This window comes from Dendrobates tinctorius, unplaced genomic scaffold (assembly GCF_039654945.1).
Source record: "Dendrobates tinctorius isolate UK_male_01 unplaced genomic scaffold, ASM3965494v1 ptg000070l, whole genome shotgun sequence".
In the NCBI taxonomy this organism is placed as follows: domain Eukaryota; kingdom Metazoa; phylum Chordata; class Amphibia; order Anura; family Dendrobatidae; genus Dendrobates; species Dendrobates tinctorius.
This window is the reverse complement of record NW_027361738.1, coordinates 59,216,848-59,222,916: the sequence shown is the minus strand read 5'-3', so window position 1 is coordinate 59,222,916 and position 6,069 is coordinate 59,216,848. Positions and strand designations below refer to the sequence as shown.

Genomic DNA, 6,069 nt, shown 5'->3' with positions numbered 1-6,069 from the left:
TTTCAACTCTCCAAACATCTTCTCAAGCCATATGGTAGTCATGGATTGACACACACCAAAAAAATCTTTAACTATCGCTTGACAAGAGCGCGAAGAGTGGTGGAGTGCGCTTTTTGGGATTTTAACTGCAAAATGGAGAGTGCTGTTAACTGCCATTAAAATGAAAACTGAGAATGTGGATGAGGTGGTGAAGGCATGTGTCATCCTGCACAATTTTGTACTTTCAAAGTAACCTGTTTCAATGGAAGAAAATGTTTGTGAAACCACCTTGTGGGATTATCAGCAGACAAGTGTTCGGCGTACTGGGTCAGTGACAAGAATGAGGGACACATTTGTGGATTATTTTCTGTCACCAGAAGGAAGAGTGGAATGGCAAGATGAAAAGGTATATTTTTTTTTTTTTTGTTACCAAGTTTCCTTTTTTGGATAAGAAAAACTTTTGTAATTTTTCCTTTTTTCTTTCATAGTTTTGATACCTTTACACCAATTGTGGGTAATAACAATGTTGTGTTTTTTTACCTTTACACCACCGGTGTACTTTGAAATTTTACCAAGTGTTGTGTATTTGTATCTGTACACCACCGGTGTACTTTGAAACTTCACCAAGTGTTGTGTTTTTTTACCTTTACACCACCGGTGTACTTAGTAAAATTTCAAAGTGTTGTGTATTTGTATCTGTACAGCACCGGTGTACTTTGAAACTTCACCAAGAAGTAAAGAAAAAAAGTAAACTACACAATAAAATTGTTTTGAAACAAAAACATGTTTATTTTTGAAATTTTTTTCAAAATTATATACTGTTATTTTACTAATTTTTTGAGAAAACTGTTATTGTACTAATTTTTTTACTAAATTAGAGATGCCGGTACTGTTGGGTGGAGATATCATCGGAGGGAACATGGTAGACCACATCGGGGGGGGGGTGGAGGACTGGGAACGGAGTTGGTGAGGATCAGAAGGGGAGTTTAATACATGAGGTTGGGCTGGGAGTTGAACAGACGACATTTGTGGGAACATTGAAGGTGTGTGTAGGGGTGGGTATGGTGAGGGCATTGGGGTATAATGCAATGGGGAATGAAGGTACTGGGAAGAATGGAATGGGGAACTAGAGAAAGGAGAAGGAGTGGTAGGAGGATGGATGGTGGTGGAAGGATGGAAGGGGGAAGGATGAACAGAGGGAGGATGGACGGTGGAATGAGGTGATGGAATCGGTGCATGGGATGCTTCGGACACTGCAGCCACTAGAGCATTGTGACAGGCTTGCATCACATGCATCTGCTGGTGAGTATTTAAACCTTCCATTTGCCGGACAACTGAATGAAAAAAATATGTCTCGGCTTCTGGTTTGACTCTGCATTCAACCGTTCCATGTAACTTTTGAGTTCCTTGATACTTTGATTGATCATGTTCAACCCAGAAGTTAACTGTTGCCCCAAAATACGGAATGCATTCTGAACGGTTGAATTCAGATTCAAACAGTCAGACAAGGTCATCCTTTCCTGATCTCTCTGACGCTGCCATCCAGAACCAAAAGTTGGTCGAGATGTTTCAGTGTCAGAGGGGTGGGGTAAAGGGAATTCTAAATAGTCACCTGCAGCTTCATGTGATGAAGTCTGCCCTGCTGCTCCAGTGCTGGTGGAGGGGGTAGAGGGACGAGACAAGAGGGGAAGGTACAGAGGGGTCGGATACCTCGATGTGGTCCCCGGTGGCGGTCTCCGAAGGATCACTCCAGAGGGAGGTAACTCAGAAGCAGGCTCCCGAGTGCTAGATGGTGCTAGAAAAGAGAAAAAAATATGTATTAATATATTTACATTTCATTTAGCATTGCTGAAAAAAAAATTAGTTTAAACATGGAAACATTTGTACTACAGAAATGGTGGAATATTTACCATCTGCTCACCATCGTTGACCGGAGGAACGACAGGGCTCTGTAATGTTTATACGGGGTGCTCCTGCGTCCTCTCGATCCACTCGGGGCCTGCATCTCCTTGTTGAAGTCCCTCTTGAAGCGATCCCTGAGCGACCGCCACCGTAGGATAACCCTGTCACCTGTGAAGGAAAAAAAAAAAAAGTGGTTAGTATTCAACACTTCACATGCTGGAATATAAGTTACTGAAATTGGAATACTTATGCACAAAATCCCTGGCCCTCGCATCGAGCTCCTCCCAGTTGTCTACAACCTCCGAACACACCTCATCCCATAGCCGTCGAGTGGTTGGTCAGCATGGAAGCAGTTTCTCATGTTCCACAGTGGCTCCCGTGGTTGCACAGCCTCGATGAGGGCGTCCACATCTATGATTATCCCCTCTTCCACTGGTATTTGGGGAGCACGCTGTGAAACCTGTGGAAAAAAAAAGATTATTAAATTGAAACACATGAGCTTAATCAATCAACCAACCAACCAACCAAATAAAGGGTTACTTACTGTTCACCAACCACCAGAGGCATCACCTCGATGACGCTGGGATGTCCTGGGAGTCACTCTAGTGCAGGCACCGGATTGTGAAGACTGTAAAAAAAAAAAAAAAAGGTATGTGGTTGGATGGATGTGGAGTTATTGTGTGTGCTGTGATGAATGCTTGTGTTGGCTGTAGCATTATGTATGAATGTGAGTTTTTGTATGTGCTAAACTTACACTCTGCGCGCCCCCTCCTTGCATTTCTCCACCCTGCATGTCTCCTCCTGGAAGCTCCTCAGATTCAGCTTCCTGTAAAAACATAATACATGCATATATTGTTAAAAAAAAAAAATTTGGAAAATAACATTAAAAAAAAAAAATTATTTATATTACCTCAGTTCACTGATGCTGTGAGGGGGAGCTCCCAGAAGAAGACATATTAAACTGCTGCGGTTTTGCTGGCGGGTCTGCTGCGGAATTGCTGGCGGTTCTGCTGCGACCTTGCTGGCTGGATCTGTAAGTATGAAGACACTTGTTTAGCTACTATACAAAGGATTAAATAAGCTTTCAGGCCTTTATACTTACTTGGAAAACTGAAGTGTTTTCCTAGGATGCTCTGCTGCAATCTTGTTGGCGGGTCTGCTGCGGAATTGCTGGCGGTTCTGCTGCAACCTTGCTGACTGGATCTGTAAGTATAAAGACACTTGTTTAGCTACTATACAAAGGTTTAAAAAAGCTTTCAGGCCCAGCTTGCTGCAGCCTGGTGGGTGTGCAGTACTTCCTGAACTGATCTGCAAGTATAAATATAATTTTAATAACAAAAAAAAAAATCTTCATTGGTATTTAATGTGTGTAATTCCCTGAAACTCTCACTGACAGTATACACACATTTTTAAGTGTTTGCATGTGTGTAAATTCCCTGACAATCTCTCACTGAGAGCGACTGTGATTGGATGTGTGTAATTCCCTGAAACTCTCACTGAGTGTATACCCAAGTGTTTGTGTGTAAATTTCTCGCTTGAGAGTATAACCACACTTGTATACCAAACACCAACACTTAATTTTACCTTTTTTGCACATATAACAATACTTTATTTTACCTGGTTTTAAAATAATACTATGGACAATTTTTATAAACAGTTTTTATTAATTTTACTTTTTTTTTTCACAAGTAGGAGCTACTCTGCTCTTTATTTTAAATACCACAATAAATGAAAAATAAAAAAACAGAAAACGTACTACAGTTACACCACATACAATACACATAAAACAATCACAGCACAATTGCAAATAAAATTACAGTACTATGAAAATAAAATGCAGTACACATGCAACAGAAAAACAAAGTATGGAAAAAAAAGCATAATAAAAATAAACACACACAGACATGCAACACTGGGAGGCAACGAACATACATGCAGGAATGCAGACCACACACAACCACACACAGGCAGGCCACACACACAGGCAGGCAAGCCACAAACACACACAGACATGCCCCACACAAATAGATTTTATACTCACACAATTGCAGGCTTTGCTGGCAGGCTGTTGGTGCTGGCTGGCACTGGCAGGCCTCTCGGTCAGGCCCGGATTGGCAATATAACCAACCGGGCATTTTCCCGCTGGGCCGCTGTCACGTGGGCCGCGGGCAGCGCCGATCATCTGGCCGCTTGCCAGCTGCTGCGGCCACTGTTGCTCCTGCCGCCGGCCCTCTGCGGGCACGGCGGTGATAGATTCAAGTTCCTCCCGCACTGCAGGGAGATAAGCCGCCACGCCCCCCAACCTCGCCACCGCATGAGATGACACCCCCCCCCCCGCAGCCACTCACAGCGTCGCACTCGCTTGCCTGCTCGCTCTGTTCGCAGGACCTGTGATGAGGTCACAGGAGGGGAGGAGTCAGGGGGGTCACATGATCAGGAGCCTTTGTCCAGACCCCCGATCATGTCACCCCTGACTCCGCCCCTCCTGTGACCTCATCACAGGTCCTGTGCGCTCAGCCTTGCCTCTACCGTCTGCAAGACTCTGCTTTGCTGTTGTCATGGTGCTGGTTGAGGTATGTATGTGTGGGGTCAGGATTTACAGTGTGGATGTAGCAGAGCTGTGTGTGTGCGAGGTGTACGGAGCGGAGCCGTGTGTGTACGAGGTGTACGGAGCGGAGCCGTGTGTACGAGGTGTACGGAGCGGAGCCGTGTGTGTACGAGGTGTACGGAGCGGAGCCGTGTGTGTACGAGGTGTACGGAGCGGAGCCCTGTGTGTACGAGGTGTACGGAGCGGAGCCGTGTGTGTACGAGGTGTACGGAGCGGAGCCGTGTGTGTGTACGAGGTGTACGGAGAGGAGCCGCGTGTGTACGAGGTGTACGGAGCGGAGCCGCGTGTGTACGAGGTGTATGGAGCGGAGCCGCGTGTGTATGAGGTGTACGGAGCGGAGCCGCATGTGTGCGAGGTGTACGGAGCGGAGCCGCGTGTGTGTACGAGGTGGAGCCGCGCATGTACGAGGTGTACGGAGAGGAGCCGTGTGTGTACGAGGTGTACGGAGAGGAGCTGTGTGTACGAGGTGTACGGAGCGGAGCCGCGTGTGTGCGAGGTGTACGGAGCGGAGCCGCGTGTGTACGAGGTGTACGGAGAGGAGCCGCGTGTGTACGAGGTGTACGGAGCGGAGCCGCGTGTGTACGAGGTGTACGGAGCGGAGCCGCGTGTGTACGAGGTGTACGGAGCGGAGCCGCGTGTGTACGAGGTGTACGGAGCGGAGCCGCGTGTGTACGAGGTGTACGGAGCGGAGCCGCGTGTGTACGAGGTGTACGGAGCGGAGCCGCGTGTGTACGAGGTGTACGGAGCGGAGCCGCGTGTGTACGAGGTGTATGGAGCGGAGCCGCGTGTGTATGAGGTGTACGGAGCGGAGCCGCATGTGTGCGAGGTGTACGGAGCGGAGCCGCGTGTGTGTACGAGGTGGAGCCGCGCATGTACGAGGTGTACGGAGAGGAGCCGTGTGTGTACGAGGTGTACGGAGAGGAGCTGTGTGTACGAGGTGTATGGAGCGGAGCTGCGTGTGTGCGAGGTGTACGGAGAGGAGCCGCGTGTGTACGAGGTGTACGGAGAGGAGCCGCGTGTGTACGAGGTGTACGGAGCGGAGCCGCGTGTGTACGAGGTGTACGGAGCGGAGCCGCGTGTGTACGAGGTGTACGGAGCGGAGCCGCGTGTGTGCGAGGTGTACGGAGAGGAGCCGCGTGTGTGCGAGGTGTACGGAGAGGAGCCGCGTGTGTACGAGGTGTACGGAGCGGAGCCGCGTGTGTGTACGAGGTGTACGGAGAGGAGCCGTGTGTGTGTACGAGGTGGAGCTGCGCGTGTACGAGGTGTACGGAGCGGAGCCGCTGTGTGCGAGGTGTACGGAGCGGAGCCGCGCGTGTACGAGGTGTACGGAGAGGAGCCGTGTGTGTACGAGGTGTACGGAGAGGAGCCGTGTGTGTACGAGGTGTACGGAGAGGAGCCGTGTGTGTACGAGGTGTACGGAGCGGAGCCACGCGTGTACGAGGTGGACAGAGTGGAGCCGTGTGTGTACGGAGCGGAGCCAAGTGTGTACAAAGCATACAAAGCGGGCTTTTCCCACGGACACAGGAGTACACGGCAGAGCCCCGAGGAGCATTTTAAAACACACACATGACGTTCCACCT

At 48.9% G+C, this 6,069-nt stretch overlaps 1 long non-coding RNA gene across 1 annotated transcript; it reads right to left on the bottom strand.

Moving 5' to 3' along the window:
- Positions 1–856: 856 nt before the first annotated feature.
- Positions 857–3,084, bottom strand: LOC141095950 (uncharacterized). Its single transcript, XR_012233517.1, has 5 exons — positions 2,984–3,084; positions 2,792–2,912; positions 2,636–2,707; positions 2,426–2,509; positions 857–2,341 (listed from the first exon to the last, which is right to left on the bottom strand). It is a non-coding gene; the product is annotated as an uncharacterized lncRNA (long non-coding RNA).
- Positions 3,085–6,069: the final 2,985 nt, after the last annotated feature.